A 25,190-nucleotide genomic window follows, 5' to 3' on the forward strand; every position below is an offset into this window, starting at 1 on the left:
TTTTCTCTTGGTCTTCTGTTCCTACCATTTTGCAATTTGTTGGCTTATGCTTAAACTCGAGAAAGAGATGAAATATTTGTAGATCTTTTTTTGCTCCAAGGGTAGCAGCAGGTTTGGAAGTTGGAAGACTTAAATTGATGGAGGTTGGACCTGGTTGTAGATTTCACTTTCCTCCAAATGCCATATGTAATTGAAGCTGTTTATACCTGCCAGGCAGGTTGAGAGAAGAGGAGAAGGTTAAATATATTCAATCAGTTGGTTATTTTGAAACTCACCAATTAGTAACCAGTAGTTTGATTTCATTTGTTCCAAAGGAGACCATGAAGCAGTGGTTGGTACAGAACTAGGGGAAAAAAGTATTCAGATCCCTTGAGAATGGTAATGCAACATTCACTGCTGTCATCAGGATGTGGGCGTGCTTCAAATTGGCAATGAAGGAAAGTGAGAATGTTTTAAAATTAAAACCAACTTTAATTTAAAAGATAAAATGACAGCATTCCTGCAGCACTGTGCACTCAAGAAGTGGAATCAATGTTAAATTTCCATAATGATATGAAATGGTATTTAGAATAGCCATCAATTTAGAAAAACAATGGCCACTAAAATTATATTCAATGCATAATTTAAAATCTATGGCTATTTTTTTAAATCAATTAAAATTTTAAAAGATGACAGTATCCCCAAGCCTGGGGAATCCATAAAATGATTGCTTTTTTATATATGTACGCAGTTTTTGATATCCTACCAAACCCACATCTGTTTGTTCTTTTGAAAAATATCACTAGCCAACACTTTAACGTTCCAAGTTAATGCTCCAAGGAGCTGTGATTTTGTTAGTTAGGGCCCACCCTCCACTGATGTAGACTTTGATCCCCCTTCTAATTTAGTAGGTGGCCTTTGAGGTTTGCTGTGACCAATATATAGATAGATAGATAGATATAGATATATACACACATACATACATATATACATATATACACATACATATGTATATATACGTGTGTGTGTGTGTGTGTGTGTGTGTGTGTGTGTATATATATATATATATACACACACATATGTATGTATATATATCTCCAATAGCTAACCTGGTGGTGAGACTCTCTGAGGTTCCCCAGATGACAGACATAGAGTCTATTATATCACTAGACCCGCAACTGAAGCCTTTGCATCCTTGCAGTACCGGTCTGAGCTTGCACTCCACTGACATAACCTTTGAGAATCCAAGGTTACCTTCATGCCATGTGATGTAGCTTTTATAACTGGTAGCATGTACTTGATGAAAGAACAGGTCCAATCCAGTATAATCCAACCAGACTTTATTAAGTACCATCTAGTCCAACACATTACCTGAAGAGGACTCTTCACTACAACAGTGACAACAAGCAGTTAAGACCTCCAGTAAAGGGAAACCCGCGTCCTCTTGAGGCAGTCCATCTCACTTTAGAAGAGTTCATATTGTTGGGAGGTTTTTCTTGACATCAGGTCTAAAGTTGTCCCTCTGCAATTTCCCCCCAGTGCTCTTAGCTCTGTCCTCCAGGACAAAGAAAACCAAATGTAATTCCTTTTGCAGATGGCAGCCTTTCAAGTACTTGAAGACAGTCATCATGTTCCCCAGCTTTCTCTTCTCCAGGCTAAACATCCCTAGTTCCTTCAACTTATCCTCATATAGCCTGGATTCAGGGCTTTGCTTTCCAGCTTGTGAATGTCCCTTCTAAAGTATGGAGCCCAGAACTCAACAGCAGACACCGTGTACCAGATGTGGGTTTGACCAAAGCAGAGCACATCGGGACTTTTATCTCCTTGTTCTTGGAAGCAATACCTCTGTTAATGCAGACTGAGATCCCATTAGCTTTTTTCACTGCCACATCACAGCGCTTATACTGAGTTTGCAGTTCACTAAAACCCCCAGACCCTTTTGCAGAGAAACTGTCACATAACTGGGCCTTCCCCTTCTTGTACTCATGAAGTTGATTTCTTGAACTCAGTGCAAGGCTTGACATTTATCACTATTAAACGTCATCTTATTAGATTTTACCCCATTTTCCTAGCACTTTCTAGTTTATATTAAAGCCCTATTCTAAAATCCGTAGAAATGTGACTGAAAAGTTAGATTGCTAAGGATGGGGAAGAGAAACAAAGAGGCTGACAAATAGGAGTTAACACAGGCCTGCAAGGGAGGAATATCCTCCCAGGACCCAACAGAGAATAGCAAAGATGGGTATCACTCTGATTCAGTAGCCATTGTCGTCTCTTCTGAGCCATTTCCAATTTCAGTTTCATTTGTAGCTGAACTATGAGCGTTTAAAAGCAAGAATGTCTTAGAAGCAGAACTGCTGTCTGCCAAACTGACTTCCTTAAGGCTCTGAAAAGTGGTCCCATCTTTAGAGATTTCTAATCTAGTGACTCCAGACTGAAAAGTAATTATACTCTTTCTTCATGCAATTTGAATTCACTGATTTGAATGTGATTTATATTTCAGAATCGACTTTTTATCTTGCCTCAAGATAACCATTGTCCTTTGTTTCCAGAAAATCTTTTTCATTATTTTATTGGCAGGTCTAGTTTATCCTTGACACACACATGAAACGTGCATTACTCTTTCAAGGAATTATGGACATGCCTCCTTGTCATCTAGTTTGCAAAAGGAGTGAAAAGACAAGCATTTGAATTATTGCCTGGTGGTGTATTTCACCTTGTGTGCATTTGAGGTTGATATCATTCTTGCTGATCATTTAAATGAATTAAGTTTTTATTTGCTCACTCTGCTATGTTTAAAAAAGATGTACTGGCAACTTCAATCAGTCTTCTAAGGTATTTTTAAAAACCCCAATACTCCCAGATAACTCTGAAAAATCAAGCAATATATTTATTGATGGAATGAAAACATCTGGCTCTGATGATTTTCTACTTGTGATCAATTCTGAGCAAAGGCTGTTGACTGCATCAGAGCAGATAAAAATAACAGGTATAAATTTCCCTGAGGTTTTGTAAGTTGAAGAAATTGTACTATCACATACCAACTCTCATTTCCATTTATTTTGGAATTGTTCTAGAAAGAAAATCAATAGCTTAAATAAAAATAAGATATAAATAGCTGACTTTAGAATAATTACAAAGTCTAGGAAGTTCATTTGTTATTGACTTATAAGCATATATACATAGTCAGTGAATCTCAGAATTTCAGGGTTTGGTTGGAAGACGTTCAGCTGCCATCTAGTCTAGCCCATACATGGAATAACAGCCCTACTGTACCTCTAGACGGGTGGTCATCTAGTCTCTTCTAAACACTTCTCCTGAGGGGAATCCTACTGTTTCCTGAGGCAGCCCACTACACTTTCAGAAAGCTCTAATTGTTAGGAACTTTTCCTCTGACAACAAGCCTAAAGTTGTATCTTTGCAACTTTCACCCGATGTTTTTGCTTCTATACTCTCAGGTCAAATGGAGCAATTCTAACCTTTCTTCCAAATGACAACCTTTCAAATAAGACAACTTTCTCTTCTCCAGGTTAAACATTCCTAGTCCCTTTGATTAATCCTCATGTAGAATGAACTCAAAGGCTCTTCACCATCCTGGCTGACCTGCTCTGGATGCTGGCCACTTTATCAACATCCTTTCTAAACTGCGGTGCACAGAACTTAACATGGTTCCTACTCCAAATAAGATCTGATAAAACCAAGTTTTAGGGGAACTATTGTTACCTTATTCCTGGAAACTGTGTCTATGTTAATTCAAACCAAGATCACGTTAGTTTTTTTGGCTGCCACATCATACTACTGACTCACATTGAGCTTACAGTCAACTAAAACTCCCACATCTTTTTCAAAATGCTATCTAACCATACCTCCCCTCCCATCTTGTAGTTGCAAAGTTGATTTGTTTTACCCAAATGTAAGATTTTACCCTTATTTCTACTGAATTTCATCTTGTTAGATTCATCCTAGTGCTCTAGTCTGTCAATATCCTTTTGGATCCTGACTCTATCATTCAATACGCCAGCTGTCCTTCCTAGCTTGGTATAATCTGCAGATTTGATAAGTATACCAATCTTGCCTTCACCCACGTCACTGATAAAAATGTTAAAAAGAATAAGTCCAAGGATAGATCCTTGGCTATTTCCACGAGGATCTGGGGATGCCCACCTTGAAAGGAAGAAAGATGATTGTGGAAAGCAAAAGCAGTTGACAATTTCCTACCTGCTAATTACTCCCCCAGGATATTAAGGATATGTAATAATGGGGAAGTTCCACCATCCAGACATTTGTTGGAGTGTTTATGCTTCCAAAATTAGAGCCAGTGATAAATCTGAGCTGCTTTAACGATATGTCCTCCTTCAGAAGGTAGAAGAAGCAAAGAGGAGAACTGTTGTCATAGGCCTAACTCTTACCAACCGAGAGGAATAAGTTGCTGAAATAGGAACCATAGGGATGGGAATACTGGACCAGCAACCACTCCATTAGGAAGTTTATGAGAAAGAGAGAGCCAAACGCTGGACAGAGCCTGACAGACTGAAATGTGGAGATGATTTCATCAGAACAACTCAGATTTTGAAAGTACCGACACAGAAGGTAGAAGTAATGCCAAATTAATGAGGATGAATTCCAAAGAATAACATGTTTCAGTGGAGCTAACATTTGGAACAAGGTGAGGCTGATAAAGAGAGCTAAGGCTGACAAGACAGGGGAAAGGAGGAGGGACTGGCTGGTGACTTCAGGTAGACAGGACAGTGATAATGGGTGAGAGAAGGAAAATAGAGCTGCTCCGATCTGATTTTGTTTTAGTTTTCTCTGTCCAGGAGAATGATGTGTGGAAAGGGCAGAACAAAAATGGATAACAGGAAGTTGAAATGTGGGATGAATATGGAACTGAACGTATGGTCCAGTATGGCTGGACCACAGGGTCCCTGGAAGGGAATAACATATTAAAGACTGGAAAGATAGGATAGGGCCAATTTGTAACGCACTTTAAACGCCAAATAGAGGAGTTTATATTAGGTCCTACAGTAATAGCGAGCCACTTGTGTTTATTGAGTAGGAAGATGACATGGTCAAGCCTGCACTTTAGGAAAATCATTTCATTTTTGCAGCCACGTGGAAAATGGATTGGAGATAGGAAGGACTTGAGACAGGGACACCAATTAGAAACCTATTACAATAGTTCAAGCAAGAGGTGATAAGGGCCTGACCTAGCATAGCATGATGCTGTGTGAGTACAGAGGGGAGGATATATGTAAGAGATGTTGGAGAGCAAGAAATATCAAGTCTAAATTACAATATACAAGCCAAATCAATACAGAGTGCAATTAGAAGAGAAATAGTTAATTGGCAAAAAAAATCTTTGGAGCAATTTCTCCAATAAAGGTCTCATATTCAAGGTATATAAGGAACCATTCCAAATATGTGAGATCTAGAATGATGAATGGTTAAAGGATATAAACAAGAATTTTTCAAAAGAAAGGCAAGCTATTCACAACCACTTAAGAAAAAGCTACAAATCATTCATAAAAAGTGAAATGATAATTAAAATAACTCTGAGGTTCTACCTCATACTCATTAGATTAGCAATGCTGACAAAAAGAGCAGGGCTGTTGTGAGGTTCAGATGAGATAGTGAGTGTAAAGCACACCTTGCAGTGCTATACAAATGCTAATTATTATTATCATTATTATTATTATTAGCCTACAGTCACTAGGTCTTCATTCTGGTGAGGACTTCATTCTCCGAGCCTTTCACTGCACTCCTGCTGAGTTCAAGCAATGTTTCCAGAGCAAAAAAGAGGTATGCTGGTAAGTGTTTAAAAACCAGGCTCTCCGGGAAAAATGCAGGTACATACACTTTTAAGTTCCATCTGCATTACTAATATTTTCTTATTTTCAGACAATCAACAAAACAATAAATCAAACCCTGATTTGTAGTGATTTCTGAGGTATAAAGGCTCACACTGAAAATTTAACAGTCAGCTCTTACAAGCCAGTGAGAGCTGGCTCCAGCACATCCCAGCAAAAGAAGAAAATGACAATTGTTGGAGGGGCTATGAGAGAACAGATAAAATAATGCACTCTCAGTGAAGCTGTAATTTGATCTAACTATTCTGTTTTGTTTTTTTTTAAGGCAGTTGGGGTTAAGTGACTTGCCCAGGGTCACACAGTTAGTAAGTGTCAAGTGTTTGGTCTGAGGTCACATTTGAACGCAGGTCCTCCTGACTTCAGGGCTGGTGCTCTATCCACTGCGCCACCTAGCTGCCCCGTTTTTGTTTTTTTTTTTTTCTTGTTTTGTTTTGTTTTTTTGTTTTTGTTAAAGGATTTGTTCTTTTTTTTCTTTTTTTAAAGCAATTGGGGTTAAGTGACTTGCCCAGAGTCACACAGCTAGTAAGTGTCAAGTGTGTGGTCTGAGGCCGGATGTGAACTCAGGTCCTCCTGACTTCAGGGCCGGTGCTCTAACCACTGCGCCATCTAGCTGCCCCGATCTAACTATTCTGAAAAGCAGTTCGAAATAATATTTTACTCAGCTGTGTATGCCTTTCAACTCAGTGATAGCAGCACCAGGGATATACCTGGATTGTATTCCTGATGATTGAAATGATCAGTGTTCTAAATCACTTAACCTCTCTGACCTTCAGTTTCTTCATCTTTAAAATGGAGGTAATAGTACATAAAATTCCTACCTGATGGGGATGATATGAGATGATATAATAGTCCTAACTCTATTTGTAAGATAACGATATAGATGCACTTTGCAAACCTTAAAGAGATATGTAAATGTCAGGCATTAATATTATTGTTATTGCTTCCCTGTGAGCAAAATTCCAACCAGTCAATGGTATGAGAAAAGCTGCTCTCCACTCCTTTTCTTCACACCTGAAAAATTGAGTCCTGTGGCTTAGAAATACTGTCCTGGTGGATTTCTGTACCCAGTAGTTCCCCAAACCACTTGCTTCCCAGCTTTTTCTTTTCTGTTATGCTAATAGATACAAATAGTTTCTTTCTTTCTCTTCCCAACAAGTTTGAGAAGTAGGAGAGCATTGAAACCACTCACCTATTCCATTTCAGGGCAGCTAAGTGGTGCAGTGGATAGAGCACCAGACCTGGAGTCAGGAAGAACTCATCTTCCTGAGTTCCAATCTGGCCTCAGACACTTAGTAGGTGTGTGACCCGGGCAAGTCACTTAACCCTGTCCACCTCAGTTTCCTCATCTGTAAAATGATCGGAGAAGGAAATGGCAAACCACTCCAGTATCTTTGCTAAGAAAACCCCAAATGGAGTCACAAAAATCAGACACGACTGAAGCAACTAAACTAACTCCATTTCAAGTTGTTGATTCAGTCGGCGCTAGGAGCTGTCCACTAAAATTGACACAGCTTTTATGAGAGGCTGGTTTTCTGTGAAGAGGGGAGGCTGCACAAAGAGATAGATAGCTGGTTTCCCCTTTTTTGGGGGGGGGAGTGGTTAAAGGGAACGTCTATATGTGACCTCTACTCCATCAGGTCCTGCCAGTCTTACAAAACTAGTGTTTATAAAACGGTGTTCTTCTCAGTGCTACAAGGAGCAATTTTTTTTTTTTTTACTGAGATCCCAGAAATATTTATGTGACATATTACTATTTAGGAAGAGAAGACCATTCTAGCTTTCCACTAAGTGCCCTTGGGAGTGTATGCCAGGAACAGAGGACAGCTTGCAAAAGCCAGAGATGGAATGTTGAGACAGGGAACAATAACTTGTACCAGTCCGGGTACAAGGCCAGGTTCACACAGCTAATGAGTGTCTGAGGCAGATATGGACCTGAGGTCTTCCTGACTTAGGTCCTGTATTCTATCCACTGTGCCACTGGCCTGAAATAGGATGGAGGTTGTCTGAGTGGAGAGTATAGGATACATGAGAGAAATACCGTAGAAATAGAAATGACAAGATTTGGAAACTGATTGTATAGGTGGGATGATTGAGATTGGGTAGTCAAGGATGACTCCAAGTTTGCAAGCCTGGATAAGTGCAATGATGGTGGTGCCTTCAATAATAATAATAAAGAAGTTCAGAAGAGGGGTCATATAGCATGGTCTTGAAGCTCTTCACCATACCAGCCAGCCATCTCTCGATGCTCTCCAAGTTATCAATATCCTTCCTAAAGTGAAGTACCCATTACTCCACATGTGGTCTGACCAGGATACAGTTTGTACCTTTTTAGTCTTAAATACTAACACCTCCCTCAATGTAGCCCAATGGTTAAGGCTGTCATATCACACTATTGATTTGTATGGAGCTTGCAGTCCACTGAAACCCTCCGATCTTTTCCAGACAAACTTCTATATTTCCAAACTTCTTGTCTTAAGAAGCTGAGTATTCTTTCTTACCCAGGTGTAAGACTTTATATATAGACCTGTATTAAATTTAATCTTATTAAAGTTCTAGTCTGCCAAATCTTTTTGGATTGTGACTTTGCCATTCCATATGTTAGCTCTCCCTCCCAACTTTACGATCACCTATGAATCTTACAAGTAGTCTTTTCCCCCAATAGTATGTAAACACCTTGAGAACAGGATTTGTTTCATTGTTGTCCTTTGTATCATCATTGATTCCCATATGTTTGTTGACTGATTGATCTAGGCCTTCATTCAAGTCACTGGTAAAAACGTTGAACAAAACAAGGCCAAGGTCTGATCCTAGGGAAATTCTAGTAGAAACACACCTTGAAACTGGCATTAATCAGTTACTGATTTCTCTTTGGTTGAGGTGACTCAAACAGTGGCAAACCCAAGTAACTGTACTGTCATATAGCCCATATTTTATCACCTTGGCTACAAAAATAGCATGAAAGACTTTGCCAAATACTTTGCTGAAATCTACAGCATTTCCCTGATCTACCAGTCTAATAATCCTGTCAAAAAAAAAAAAAAAGAAATTAGTCTGGCCTGACCTGTCCTTGAGCACCATTTTCTCTTCTAGAGGTACACAAATCATCCCTTTAATGGTATGTTCTAGAATTTTGCCAGGAAGTGAAGCCAAGTTCTGTGGTCCTGGCAGATATTTGGCAGATCCATCCTCTTTCCTTTTTTGAAAACTGGGACAATATTTGTCCATTTTCAATCCCTGAAGTATTTCTTGTTTTCTCCATGCTCTTTCAAAGATCACTAATAATGGCCTAGCAATCACAATGACCAGTTGCTTCAATATCTAAAAAGTCATTTACCTGGGCCAAGTGACTTAAATTCACTAAGAACTATCAGGTAGTCTTAAGAATGGATGGAATTTGCTTCCTTGCATTATCTTTGCTATCAACTCCCTATTAGCCATTTATGTTTTGGCCTTCCTTGTCCTAAGATCATTCTCCTTCACCAAAGAAATGGGAAGCCACATAGTTTAAAACAATAGCAACAGTAGCAATAAAACTTTTGCCATCCTTTTATTTGCTTCCCAGTCTCAGTTCAGTATACTTGTACTACCTAGCTGAATGGCTTTGGCATTCCTAACTCCAATTTGTCAGGTCTGATGTACTTTTATCCATTCACTATTCATTCACTATTACCTGCCCTTGCTTCCATCTTCTTCGTTTATTTTCAATGAATTCTCTATGCATCCACATTGATCTCTTTAGATCAGAGGTGTCAAACATGCAACTCTGAGTATGGCCTGAACCAAATTAAAATGTAATTGGGAAATATTTAACAAAATAAATAATATTCAATAGAATATAGATAATGTTAATATGTGGTTTTCTCTATCAATATACCTCCTGAAGTGATCCTTATGAATGGGGTACAGTTTAGTGGCCCCCATTTCTATTTCAGTTTGACACGACTGCTTTAGACAACTGACCCTTTTCCTGCTCATTAAATTTTTTTTCTCTTTGTACCTTCAGAATTTAATGCTTGAGAGTTGCTATCCCTCCCAGGCCTACTTTTGAGGCCAGCAGAATCTGCTTAGCCTTTCTCTTAACCCTTAAGCCTACTCCCCTAAAATTAAAGGAGCATGTCAGACTGTGCCTGCCTTTTGTCTTCTCCATTGCAAGCTCTAAGCTGGAGTGTTCACTTCCCTCCAAGGTTCCTATCATTTCCACCCTAACAACTAGTTTCTCTTTATTAATGAGAATCAGATCCAGAAGAGACATGCCCCCCCCAGTTTGCCCCACCTTTTAAAGGATAACAAGATCATTAAGGCGAATCAAGAAATTATTAATTATTTAACCTTGGTTGGAGATGGAACTCTAACAGATGACCAAATAATGGGAGTCTCTCATCTTGCCATGGCAGAAATACAGACATTGCCCATACTATCTACATTGCTGCACAACTCTCCTTGATCTACTGGGCCATTTTTCTGTGGAGTTAGTGCTTTTATTATCTTATTATAAAACGAGAATGAGAACTTTTATGGACTTATAAGCCTACTAATTGAGGCAGCTTGGTGACATAATGGGGAGAGTCCTGGACTTGGAGTCAGAAGACATCAGTTCAAATCCTGCCATGTGGCCCTGGGCAAGCTGCCTACCCTCCCAAAGTTTCTGTTTCCTCATTTGTAAAAATGTATTATTATGGATAATGATAAACAAGAGTGCTGTGAGGCTCAAATGGGGTAACATTTACAAAGTGCTTTACAAACCTTAAAGTGATATAGAAATGCTAGCAATTACATATGTGTATTATTATTATTAAGTTCCTTTGCTGCAGAGCCATCTCATTCTCTGCCAAATGTCAAATTTGTATTAGCAGCACCTTGCCAAAACTAATCAAGCATCTGGCCAAGACTGACAGTTCTATCCCTCTAGCCTTTCATCCCCACTACCTACGCAGATTCCTTCCTGAGACTCACTTGGAAGGGAGGACAAGTCTGCTCAAATATTGCAATAATTCTCAGGGCCTCTCCCTCCAAGTGATTCATTGATTCTTGCTCTCTCTCTCTAGCTTCATAATTCCCTACCAGAGTCAAAACATTCTCTGAAACACTATAGCAAAAACATCCCCAGGTCCTAGCAATGATTCAATCTTCCAATTAGCACGACCTTTAAAGATTTTGCCGAAGGACCTTGACATAAATGTGACGCGAAACCCAGGACTAAGTTTTCTTCAGAGAATGGTATTCAGATGCCTGGCAGGAGGACGTGTGAGAGGTTAAGTCTAAAGCTGGTTCCCCTTTAACACCTCCAAACAGCAAGAAAGGCTCCAAATAAGTTAGAACAATGGCAAAGGAAAGAAAAAAAATCTTTACAAGGAAAATGCCAACAGTAAAACTGAAGAAATGAGTAAACAGCCAACCAACTCCTAATAAAATGGCCCAAAGTTAGGTGCTTCTTAGCTCTCTATTTACACTGTTCTAGTCATTATAGCTAGGTTGACTGGTCCCTGGATTCGTCCTTATTGCTGCGGGGTCACTGGGCAGAAATCCACCAGCTGATTTTGAAACTACAAGAATACATTTTTAGAGAAGGAAAAGTGGAAAAGTTATCATGAACAATTGATTCAATTTTTAGAAAAGTTAGAAATGATAAGACTGTTTTCTGAGTGTCTGTCCCTTCTCCACTCTCCAAATTCTAATTAAAACTGTACTGGTGTGACATGCGAGTGACCTAGGTGAGCTACACAGCCTCATTTTAAAACTTGCTAGCCACTCCTTTCCTAAATTCTGCTCCACTGTCTCCCCTGCTCTAATCCAGCCCCCCACTGCTAAAATCATTTTCACAAGACATATATCCCAGCATGTCATTACCCAGCTCCCTAAACCTTCAGTGGCTTCCCATTGCTGACAGGATAAGATCCAGTCTCCCTACATCAACACTTTGGCTTCCTCCTTCCTTTTGGGCTATATTTCACCAACTCTACATTCCATCTACAGTGAACTCTTTGCTACTATCCAACTTGATGTTCTGTTTCTGGCCTCGCTCCATTGCACGTCATCCGCCAAGCTTGGAATGTACTCTCTTCTCATCTCCACTTTGCCAGCTCCTCATTTGCCCTCAAGGCATGGCTCACGTGTAACTTTCTGGAAGCCTTCCCTCATTTTCCCAGCTGTTATTCCCCAGTTTTCCTTACACTGTCCTCACTTATGTTCATGTTGTATCCCGCAACAAAGTATTAGCAGGGATTTGGGGGGAGTCCTTTTGTCTCTAATATCTAGCACAGTGTCTTGTACATTAAATATATGTATATGTTTAAAATTTCTATATATTTAACATATTATTTATATTTCATAAATGTATGTGTATATATCTATGTATACACACACATATATATGTGTGTGTGTATATATATGTATTCCAGACCTGTGATTTCACTGATGGAGAGAACGCCCAGCGAGTAAATTCCCTCTACCAGTACAAATCTGCAAAGTGTAGTCTTAGAAAGTTACCTGAGGGGGCAGCTAGGTGGTGCAGTGGATAGAGCACTGGCCCTGAAGTCAGGAGGGCCTGAGTTCAAATCCATCCTCAGACCAAACACTTGACACTAGCTGCATGACCCTGGGCAAGTCACTTAACCCCAATTGCCTTACTAAAAAAAAATTAAGAAAAGAAAAAGTTATCTGAGACAGAGAGATTAAATGACTTGCCTAGGATGCCACAGCCAGGATGTGTCAGAAGCATTACTTGAACTCAGATCTTCCTGGTTCTCAGGCCAACTCCCTTTTACCCATTATGCCATGCTACCTCTCACCTCATATATAGTAAGTACTCAAGGAATGCTTGCTGACTTAAGAAATGCTTGCTGGTTGAATGATTGATTTGAAGGTTGTATGTTGTTCACTTCATGCCAGTTTCCCTGTTTCCCTGAATTTGTCCTACTTGTCCTTCATTATTGGATAGTACTATTCCCTGTGACATAATTTATGCAGCTGTGTCCTGGGGCACTTATTTGGCTCACATTTTTTTATGATCACAAACAATGCTTCTATGAATATTTTTATACATCTGGGTCTTGTCTTTTCAGTGACACACTTGAGCTATAGTTCACATATGTGATAGGATCTCTTGGTCAAAGGAGATTAACAGTTTTGAAATTTTTCTTCCAAATTGTTTTCCAGGCCAGTTGAACCGGTTCATAGCCCCACCAGAAGTGACTTGGGTTGCCTGTCTTCCCAGAGTCCCTCTAATAATGAATGTTAGCTTATTGTTATGATTGTTAGCTTAGCTAATTGTATGAGTTATAATTTTGCTAATGCTTTGATTGGCATTTCAATAATGATTGAGTACTTGAATCAAGGGATTATTAGTTTTGAACAACTTTGCAGATGATTGTTGTAGTTCTTTTGAAAATTGTTCATATTTCCTTTTCTGTAGTCTCTATTTTTTTCATTTTTCTATCAATACTAGGGTTTGGGGAGAAGAAGGAAGCTTTTTAATTTTATGTAATCAAAATGACAGGCACTATAGTGTAGTGGATAAAGCTGGCCTGAGAGTTAGGAAGACCTCAATTCAAGTAGCACCCTTTATACGTACCATGTGCCTAGTACATAGAAGGTACTCCACAGATGTACTATCTAGATCTATATTTATCTATCTATCCATCCATCCACCCATCCATCCATCTGTCTACTGGTTGGGTAATCCTGGGCATATCACTTAACCTTTTAATGCTCTAGGTTAATGGTGTCAAACTCAAATAGAAAAGGGGGGTGTGTGGGTGAGGGGGGTGGAGGTCGGGGCCTGGTGCTAAACCATATGCAAAGTCCCTGCAGGCTGCATATTGTCTTAGTTTTAAAATGAAATATTATCTCTGTTTTACTGCATTTTATTTTTTTAATAAATTTCCCAATTACATTTGAATCTGGTTCAGGGCACACTTGGGAATGTTGTGGGCTGCATCCTCCAGCAGCTGGGTGTTTGACACCTCCAGTCTAGGCAACTGTCTAAGTTTCAGAGTAGGTGGTGACCCGAACTGATAAAAGGAATTCTCCCATCTAGGAGTTCCCTAAAGCAGTAAAATTACAGGGTCAGTCCTTATTCTTATAATCAAAATAGTCCAGGTTCCCTTTTAAAATTTTCTATTTCGTAGCTGGTTAAGAATCTTTCTCTTCTCCCCAGCTATGGAAGATCTAACCTTCCAAACCACTGTAATTTTAAAAATGGTGTTGTTTTAGTCTTTTGTTTAAACTGTTTTATTCACTTAGAATGTATTGTGGTATATGGTATAAGATAGTTTGAAAAAACAATTACAAATCACTATCCAATTGCTCGTGGATTTGCTTATTTCTGTGAAAATCGTTTTCTAATTGTATTTGTCTAAATTCTTCATGTGTCCTACTAGGTTAACCACTGGATAGTTCATGTATTTGTTGTGCTCTGTAAGGGAATGTCTCTACCTTTTTCTTTCTCCTGCATTTTTAGAGCTATATCCCAAAATGCTGTCTTGTAGATTTATTTTATATCCTGTTCCTTTATTGAAACTATTTTCTCATTTTTTTTCTGTTGATTCTCTAGGGTTCTTTAAATAAACCATCACATTTTCCACAAGGAGGTAATACTGCCTCCTTTTGCAGCTACTTATTCTTTTTTTTGGCAAATGATAGTAGATGACAAAGGATACCCTTTGTTTCACCTCTGATTTTATTGGGAAAGCTTTCAGTGTTACTCTGTGACAAATAATGTGATGGGTTGATTTTAAATAAATGTTTTTGATCATATTAAGGAAAAGTCCTTTTTATTCCTATGCATTTTAGAATTTGTTGGATAAATTAGTGGTTTTGAAAAAACTAATGACAATCTCAATTTTAAAATTATTTTTCCTATTCGTATATGTATTATGCTAATAATTTTCTTAATCTTAAACCATTTTGCATTTTTATATAAATTGTCTGGTCATAGTGAATCATTTTACAAATATTTTACTGTAACCTCTTCACTAATATTTTATTTGATATTTTTTATAACAATTTCAATAGTGTTCTTGGTCATTAGTTTTCTATATCTTACCTTCTCTTGGACCATATTTGTCTCTTAGGAGTTGTACCTTCTGTCTCTAATTCTGTAAACACCAGAAGTGGTATTCTTTGGGAGTTTTAATTCATGGCTTGCTAATTTGGACTCTTTTTTTTGAGGAGGAGAAAGGGCTTTGTTTTCCATTTTGTTATTTTAGGTACTTTAAATTTTTAAGAACTATTCATCAACTGTATTTAAGTTTTCAGTCACACTGTGACTATGGGCATTTCTGCAGATGGCGAGGCTGGTTCTTGATGAATAGGTCCATGGTCCATCACTTGGCCCACACTCAAAGCCTTTTCCCAGATTGTTAGGATTTGCTAGGGGCAGGTAGGTGGCATGGTGGATAGAGTACCAGGCCTGGAGTCAGTAAGAGCTGAGTTCAAATCCAGCCTCTGACACTAGTGGTATGACCCTGGGCAAGTCACTTGATCTTGTTTGACTCATTTTTCTCATCTGTAAAATGACCTGGAGAAGGAAATGGCAAACCACTTTGTTATCTTTGCTAGGAAAACCCCACATGGGGCCACAAGGAGTCAGACAGGACTGAAACAACTGAACAAGAGGACTGGCTGAGAACTTGTGCTCTGATGGCCTAACCTTTAAAAACCCAAGGTCACTTACATTCCAAGATGAGGCATCAGAGGAAGATAGTAGTAGAGATATTCTACATTAACCTTGAACAACGACAAAAAAAAAAAAAACCTTTGAAAGTGAACAATGAGACATGTTAAATATCTAGTTGTAGAAGTCAAAAAGAAGATTTTAATAGACAGTTTAGTTGGGGTGCTATAATCAGTACATTTCAATGTGGAAACTTTTTGCAGTGAGGTGTGGCAGAAAGAGTACTGGATTTAGCATCAAGGAACCTGGGTTCAAATTCTAGCTGCTACTTACTAGGTGTGTGATGCTGGACAAGTCACTGCTCTTACCTGGGCCTGTTCCTTCATCTGTAAAATGAGGGATTGGTCAAGAACAGTGATGTCAAATAGAAATGGATCCCTGCTGTCTAAGCATGATGACTTAAAAAGCTACATATTAACATTATATCTATATTCTATTGTATTTTTAAATTTTATTTATTTTGTAAATTTTTTAAAATGTCTTTTGTTAAATATTTCTTTTATTTTGTTAAACATTTCCCAATTACATTTTCATTTGGTTTTGACCTTACTTGAAGGGCCTTTTCACAGGCTGTGTTTGACACCTCTGGTCTTCCCAGCTCTGGATTTATATTGGTTTCTAAAAGGTCTCCAAATGTCAAACACTTACACACTTGGCTCCACATTAGAGTTCCTATTTTAAATAAGGGGAAAAATCACTAAAGAGTCTAGTAACACACTGAACACACTGAGACAACATTTTTCTAACAAGTTATTGCATTTTATTGAGTAAATAGCATTCAGTTAAAGGAAAACGAATCATTAAACAGGAGAGCGGAGGGGCGTCCCCTGGGAGGAAATTGGGGGAATTAAATGAACTAACCAAGAATATGACAAGAGTTGGCCATCTCCTCGGCCACCATCTTGGAGCCCCCCACCGCAGCTGGGCCTCTTAGCAACAACCCCAATATGCCAGCTGCACAGTGTTGATCTTGAAGGCGGGGAACTTCTCGTTGGAAATGGTCGCGCTTCTTATGCGATTCTTGATCTCGGTGGCCATGGTGAGGAAAACTTTCTCGACGTTACTGGCGTTCTTGGCGCTGGTCTCCAGGAAGGTAATGCCGAGGGAATCGGCAAACTTCTTGGCCTCGACGGAGTCCACCATCTTCTCGCTAACAAGGTCGCTCTTGTTGCCCACCAGCAGCTTGTTGGCGCTGTCACCGGCATAGCGCTCCACCTCCTTCAGCCAACGCTTCACGCTGGCATAGGATTTGGGGTTGCTCATATCATACACGAAGATAACGCCGTGGGCCCCACGGTAGTAGCTCGAGGAGATCGTGCTGAAGCGCTCCTGGCCAGCTGTGTCCCAAATCTGTAGCTTAACGGTCTTGCCATCCAGTTGGATTGTGCGGATCTTGAAGTCCACTCCGATAGTAGTGATGCAATTCTCACTGTAGGTGTTGTCTGTGAAGCGCAGCAGGAGGCAGGATTTGCCCACGCCCGAATCCCCTATCAGCAGCAGCTTAAACAGGTAATCATACTCAGGGTCCATTGTGGCAGAGGTTCAGTCTCAAGAATTGGGGGGCTTAGTGAAACTCAGGCCTGGCTTTGGCTCTGCCTCCGCCTCGAAAATGGCACTGGTTCTGCCTTCTCTCAGGCTCCGCCCCCAGGCTGCTGTTAAGGGCAACGGCATCTTTGGAATCCTCGCATCTCCAAGGAGCTCAAAGGGGTTAGAACAGGCCTTTGACCACCGCTTATGGATTGGTAGAATCTTATGAGGTCAGAGGCCTGACGATCCTGGATCTGGAACTGAAAGGGGCCTTAAAGGTCATCCAATCCAACCCCTTATTTTACAGATAGAAAAATTGAGGCCCAGGGAGATTGCTTAACTAGTACTATATACAGGAATAGAGTGTTAAGTATGTGGACCCCATATGTGTAGAGAGGCCCACCTATATCGAGGATTCAATCATGTGTGGCTCAAAGGAAGGCCCAATGGATATCTCTAGCTTCTTCTCCCCATACCCTTTCCCACGGGAGACTTTCATTCCTGCCAGACTAGGAAATAGGAGGTTGGGGCCCAAGGCCACTACTCTGCTCTCCTCAAAGAGTAAGGGGTACTGGGCTAGAATTATATCTTTCTGCTCCCTTAAATATTGTTTATCTAGTGGATATGATCGGGTTCCAATCAACTTTTGAGCACTTTGTCATTTTGGGGGGAAGGAGGACCCCCAAGTTCTATATCCAAGGCTTTTCCCACCCAATACCAATTCTACAATGATCACACAAAGAGAATAGCAAAGAAACCCATTTATCCAAGCCAATAACAAAACAGCCATCATAGAAGGTATACATAGGAGGATATATACCAGACAATAGAGTGAAGGAGCTCTGCCATTAAGAATGAGTTAACTCAGCTCAACCAAGAGAGAGTCCTGGATCTCCCCCAAGGGGAAACTCCCTGAAGTCTCTAGAGTAGCAAGCTGGAAAAAGACATGATGGAGACTGCCAGCTCCTCTCATGTCTTCCCAAAATCATTTCCTTCAGCAGGGGTTGAAGTGGGATTGCCCTCTTCTGTCTTCTCTCTGGAAGAGCTCACTTGTAGAGTCCCAAAGGGGGACTCCTACTTGAAGAGTCCCCAGAGGGGAATGGCTGAGAACTGAAACTTTTGCCTCTAGACAACTCCCCCCGCTTCCCCGCCTCCTTACCCTATGCAGGGCCACCAATTCATCTCTACCAAGGAGCATCTTACACCATTGGGCTTTGGGACAGGGGTTACACATATAAGGTCATCCAGTCCAACCCCCTCATTTTACACATGACAAAACCAAGGCCCACAGAGATTACATAACTAGGACTCAGGTCATCCCGTTTAACCCTCTTATTTTAAGTTTAAGGAAACTGAGGGTCAGAGACAGGAAAAGTCTTGCCCATAGTCACAAGGATAGCAACAAAACCACCACTTAACCCCCAGGCCTCTTATTCCACACCCAGAGTTCTTTCCACTAGGCCACACGACAGAATTCCAATGGTTTTGCTTATCCTTGTTACACAGAAGAAAAAAAAGACTGAAGCTACTTACCTCAACTGAATTGCTGGAACTGTGGCATCAATTATAATTCTTGTACTATCAACAACAATAAAAGAAGCATTTCTTAAAAAACAAAACAGGAAAAGTGGAAAAGTTATCATTAGCAATTGATTCATTTATTTTTCCTTTGATTTTGGACATGAAATTTCATTGGTATAGGGAACTTGCATCCATAACTTAGTTCTCTGGGTCCCTCAGAGGTTAAGTGACTTGTCCAGGGTCACACAAGTAGTATGTGTCAGAGGCAGGACTTGAGCTCGGTTTTCCCTGAATCCGAGACTGGCTATAATGTCCATAGTGTCTTTCAGGCTCTAATTAGTGCACCTAATTACAGACCACAGTTAGACTAGGGTTAAACTAGAGGGATAAGATGGCCTAATGGAATAAGGTCAGAACTTGGAGTCAGAAGACCTGGATTTCAATCTTACCTCACATACCAATTATATGACCATGGTATAGGTCACTATACTATGGTATAGTCATCCCTGGCTCCCAGTTTCCTTATTTGTAAAAGGTAGATAACGTATACTTGTACTACCTAGCTCATGATGCCAGTCATGGAGAATGGGCTTTGCAAACTTTGATGTGTTTAAGAAATGTGAGGTAAATATTATAATTGTATTCCTCAAAACACAATTCTATACAGAGATGTTATTTTAACCTTTAAGATCACTATTAAAAGGAGATTTCTTTTTTTAAAATTTTTTGTTTTGTTTTGTTTTGCTGGAATCTCTACAGAATGTCTAAGAAACTCCTGTATTTTGGAAAGTAGTACATTGGTTGGGGGAAAATCAGGAAAGAACAAAAGACTGACAGTCATGAGATCCAAGTCCTAATCCTGGTTCTGGGATCTTAGACTATCTACTTCCCCTCTCCAGGACTCGGTTTCTTCATCTGTAAAATGGAAAGGGGGGTATTTGTTGAGTTCATGGAACAGTGGCTAAAGAATGTGTTAATTGGAGCCAGAAGATCTGGGCTGAAATCACAGCTTTGCCACCTTCTACCTGTGTGACCTTGGGCAACTCACTTCTCTTTGGACCTCAATTTCTTCATCTGTAAAATAAGAGAGTTGGAATAGATAACCTCTACAGGCTCTTCCCACTCAGTCTGTGACCCTGTTTGAAGGCCACTTCTCTGGCTCTGATATTATGTGGCTGTCTGGATTCCACAACTTTTACCACCATGTGCTAGCCAGAAAATCAGATTGTTCTGCTTATTCTCAAATTTTAAAAAACAGCACACCAAGTGATACTCTTTGATCTACTTTGAAAATACTGTCTTTGTCGACCTTAAACCTCATGCTTGAGAAATTCCAGCCATCTCTCAGGTAACAGGAGCTAAGCTAGAGAGAAAAGCAGCCCTCAAACAGTAGTAACAGCACATGACATACAGAAGTTGCTGAGAACAGTCTTGTAGGCTGACAGGACAGCTTGGCATTCACTTCTTGGAGGCTGAGATGCAGTTCTGTGATTGCAGGTGCTTTCTTGGTTAACCTCTCTGGCAGACCACCCCACCACTCTATCACTGTCTTGCATGATAAGATGCTAAGTTCAACCACAGGGATTTATGTTACCCGGCGTTATCTCTCCTCTTCCTTGCTACTTTACTGTGGTGAAATATTGTTATACGTAGTGAGAAGAAAAAATAGAGAGAAACAAGTGACTCACTCCTTACCTAATTGTTGTGTTGTGCCAAACACTAACTGCTGTATAACCTAGTATGGAAACTTCCTTCACATATGCAGATCAGCAGCTTAATAGTCTTAGATACCTAGGGCACAAAGGCATTACATGACTGGCCCATGATCACATATCTAATATGTGTCAGGCAGGACTCGAATTCAAGACATCCTGCTTCTAAGGCCAGCTCTCCATCCACTACAGGTATACCTCGGAGATATTATGAGTTCCATTCCAGACAACTGAAATCAAGCAAATATCACAATAAAGCAAGTAACACAGTTTTTTTTTTGAGTTCCCAGTGCATATAAAAGTTATATTTACATTATGCTGTAGTCTGTTAAGCATGCAGTAGTATATCTAAAAAAAAATGTATGTACCTTAAAGAATACTTTATTGCTAAAAACTGCTACTCATCATCTGAGCCTTCAGTAAGTCAATCTTTTTGCTAGCTAAGAGTTGAGCCTCCATGTTGATGGCTACTGACTGATCAGGGTGGTGGTTGCTGAAGGTTGGGTTTATTGTGCCAGTTTCTTCAACTAAGACAACAATGAAGTTTGCCTCATCAATTGACTCCTTTTTCACTTGAACACTTAAAGGCCATTGTAGGGTTATTAATTGGCCTACTTTCAATAACGTTGTGTCTCAGTAAGACTAGGGAGGCCAAAGGAGAGGGAGATAGGGAACAGCTGGGCAGTGGAGCAGTCAGAACACACACAACATTTACCAATTAAGTTTGCCATCTTATATGAACAAGGTTAATGGTGCCCCAAAACAATTCCAATAGTAACATCAAAGATCACTGAGCACAAATGACTGTAACAGATAGGATGATAATGAAAAAGTTTGAATATTGTGAGAATTACCAAAATGTGACACAGAGACAAGATGTGAACACATACTGTTGGAAAAATGGTACCAACAGACTTGCTCAAGGCAGGGGTGTCACAGACCTTCAATTTGTTTTAAAAAAATGCACAGGGCAGCTAGGTGGCACAGTGGATAGAGCACCAGCCCTGGATTCAGGAGGACCTGAGTTCAAATCCGGTCTCAGCCACATAATACTTACTAGCTGTGTGACCCTGGGCCAAAATATAAATAAATAAACGAATGAATGAATGAATGAATGAATAATTTAAAAAATGCAGTATCTGCAAAGCACAAGAAAATGAAGCATAATAAAATGAGTTATGTCTGTACTCCACATTGCCCCTCTATACTGTTAATATGATTCAGTTAACCTAAATAACCCATGAGATTTGACCATTTCCATTGGGACCATCATGTAGGATCAGCCACCCATCAATCTCAACAATTATTTAGCAATTGTCTCTCTAGACATAGCCATATACCCTAAAATATGCTGCCAAAGCTTTATGATGTCAAGGACTTCTGGCCAAAAGGACCCTTTTACAGACATGTTTGATCAATGGAATCTAGTGCTTTGTTCACATATGTCAGGCCTGCACAACATATAGCCTGTGGGCCGCTTGTGGCCCTGCTAAAGGATTTCAGGCAGCCTGAGAAAAATATAGAGGACATAAAAGAAAGTAAAGAGGCAATGAGTGCTTTGTCCATGCCCCGCTCAACCCGCCTTCCACTAGTGACGACTGTGCCCATCATGTAACTTGGCGAGTAGCCACTACACACTCTCTCCTACTTGTCACGTGACCTGCAGCAATCAACCATTGTCAGTCTGTCTCTAGTCTGAGAGGAGCAATTTCATGATAAATAAAGAATTTTAAGTAATAAGTATAATTAATTGATATTAATTGAAATTTCCCTTTTTAAAGTATGGTTTATTTGCAAAATAGTTCAATCATTAATTATACCTTTACTTGAAAAGTGAGCCGCTAAAAATCTATCTGCAGCCTGAAGAAGTTTAGCCTATTTTAATTTTGGCCCCTGCCTACTGCCAAGTTGTGCAGGCCTGACATATGTAGAAGTCTCATAGGAAGCTAGTGCTTGCTTCAGGAGGTAGGAAAGCTTCACTGTGTTTTAAGCACCAGCCTAGTGGGGATCACTGACTGAAAAGAGGACCAAGCATGGAATGAATGGCCTGCAGCTTCTTCCAGATTCAAAGAAATGACAGAGGGGGAGAGCTGACCCACTGGGCACACAGCATGGTCCCACATCAGAGACTGGAATCACAGTCATGCTACTTTTCTCAATGTCAGGCTGCTATTCAGCTCTCTGTCAACAACGATTTCATATTATTCCAAGAAACAGGCACACCACTACCGAGCTAATGTGTAATCCAATGGAATTCACCATTTATATGGGAGGTAACATGATGGAGAGGAGACCTGACTCATATTCCTGACTCTGTTACTTACTGTAGACCATTGGGTAATCATAATAGCTGACATTTAAATAGCCCTTTAAGGTTTGTACAGTGCTTTGATATACCTTTTCTTGTTTCAGTCCCATGACTACCCTGTGAGACATGTATTAGAGACAGTATCATGTCCATTTTACAGATGAAGAAACCAAGGTTCAAAAAGGTTAAGCGACTTTACCTCGGTCAAATCTCTAGTGAGCGCTAAAGGCAGAATTTCAAACCAGGTCTCTCCTGACTCCAAGTCTGGCCTTCCATCCACTGCACCTCACTGCTTCCAGATATAAAGACAATTCACAATTATATAGCACTTTAAAGTTGACTAGGTTCATTCCTCCTAGTGACAACCTTGTATTACAAGTATTATGACCTTTACTTTACAGGTGAGGAAACTGAGGCTCAGAAAGGTCATGACTTGCCTACTGTCATACGGCAAGTAAGTGTCAAACCTAGGATGTAAATGTGTCTGCTGACTGCATGTCCAGCAGCACTCTTTCCTGCCTCTTTAAATGGTTGAAAGTGCTGTCAGGAGCCCTCTAAATTTTGGTGCCCTCCAGCAGAGCTCCAGTTGCCCCAACCTAGTTACAGCTCTGCCTCGGACAGGAATTCACTAGTCTGGACTGGTTCACTGGTTCTCAACTATCTGTGCAGGTGTCTAGTATGAGGAATAAAATCAGAGTTATGTCTAGTATGAGGAAAAATTCAGAGTTATGCTACATCCCAACTGGAATTAAAACAAAATACGTTGTAAAAATGAGTTCAGTTGTAGTTGACGGCATTACCTAGACCCGTTAAAAGAGTGACTAGGCTAATTGTTATCAAGATATGAGAGAATGTATTCTTAGCCCCCCCTTTTTTTTATAGAATGAGGTTTTTTCCCCCCAAGGTGGAAAAGTACTGAGTATTTTCAAAAACCTATTCTTTTCTTCTATACCATCACCATACGAGTCCAACAAAAGCTAAGATTTACAGGCATTCTTCCATTTTTTTTCCTCCCCCGGGCTCAGCCTGGTGTAACCCCTTGACAGACAGTTACTTTTTGTTCCCTGAGTTTCACTGTAGATAACAAATAAGGACAAATCATTCATAGGCAGGAACATGCAGAGAGGGAAATAAATTTTGGTATCATGAAGAAAGAGAAATAACTAAGATCAAAAGCCTGAGAACCTAGCAATTCCCAGAATAATAAAGTGAGTTCCTGGGGCCTTGAAATTCCCAAACCAAAAAACAATTTTAGAGCAAAGTCAAAAAGCACATAGACAGGAAAGAACTGGGGCTGTCAGAGAGGGACAAAGGTGATTGGTGAATATTTCAATATACACAAACCAAATAAAAGCAAAATAATCCACTATGAATATGAAATAAACTTGTAAAAGTTAAATTGGGGAGCTGGTTGGTAAAGTGGATAGGGTACTGGTCTTGGGGTTACCAAGACCTGAGTTCAAATGCAGCCTCAGACATTTACTAGCTGTGTGACCCTGGGTAAGTCACTTAACCTGCTTAAGCCTCAGTTTCCTCATTTGTAAAATAGAGATGATAATAGCACCTATCCCTTTAGGATTGTTGTGAGGATCAAATGAGAAGATATTTTTGCAGCTTTGCAAACCTTAAAATGCTATATAACTGTTAGTTATTATTATTAAAATTTTGCATTGCATTGTGATTTTGGGAGCCCTCTTTCCTTCAGACACCATAACTGCAGGTGCTGGTCCTCAAAAAGTATGGAGGTGCCACACAACTGGAGTGACAGTTATAAAGGGTGCGGTGAAGGGGAGCCTGGCTTTCCCAGCATTCACCTGGATCTCAGGTAGTTCCACTCTCTCCTTATCTGATGTGATCCACCAAGTGAGAGAACCCTTCTGATCAGAATTCTGCTGAAAGATAAGAGATAATGGCCTCCACAGAAACCCAGGGAGCTCAGGTATTCTACTTGGAATCGATGCTCCAGGCAGCAAGAGAGCCTCTACCGTACCTAGGTACCCTTTCTTCCTTGCACGCTCTCCAAAGCAGCCTTTCTCCTCTAGTCCTCTAGAGCCCTCCCTTCTTGGCTTTTTTCTTAATACCTTCAGTTCAACTTGGTGTGTTTCACAGTGAGATCACAGCATTCCTGACAAGTTAACTCGCGCTAAATACAAAAGAAAAGCTAATCAAAACTTTTTTTGATAAAAAAAAGGAATGAATATATAGTGCTGTTTGACTCAGCAAATTGGATTGATGCTTACTAGCTGTGTGACTCTAGACAAGTCACTTAACCACTCATCCTCAATTTCCTTATCTATAAAATGGGGATAACTAGGATAACACCTTAGGGTCCTTCTTGTGAGGATCAAAAGAGATAATATTTATGAGGCACTTTGCAAGCCATAACATGCTATATGTGTCAGCCATTATTATTGGTGGTGGCGGTAGGAGTGTATTCCATTTTCTGCGGGCCTTTTTTGAATGTCAGCTCTCAGACCACAGGACTCTATTCTTTGGGTTTCAAACGGGAAGAGCATTCAAAATGGAAGAACTCTCCAATGTGGAGAGAAGCCTCCAGAATAAAAGTTTGTCCTTTAGTCATCTACCATTTTTTTCTCTTAACT

General features: G+C 40.0%; 1 pseudogene; it reads right to left on the bottom strand.

The window, feature by feature from the left end:
- Nucleotides 1-16,449: 16,449 nt before the first annotated feature.
- Nucleotides 16,450-17,049, bottom strand: LOC114023463 (annotated as a pseudogene).
- Between the last annotated feature and the right edge of the window lie 8,141 nt (nucleotides 17,050-25,190).

The sequence above is a fragment of the Vombatus ursinus genome, unplaced genomic scaffold (genome assembly GCF_900497805.2).
Source record: "Vombatus ursinus unplaced genomic scaffold, bare-nosed wombat genome assembly UNPS02004428.1, whole genome shotgun sequence".
Lineage (NCBI taxonomy): Eukaryota > Metazoa > Chordata > Mammalia > Diprotodontia > Vombatidae > Vombatus > Vombatus ursinus.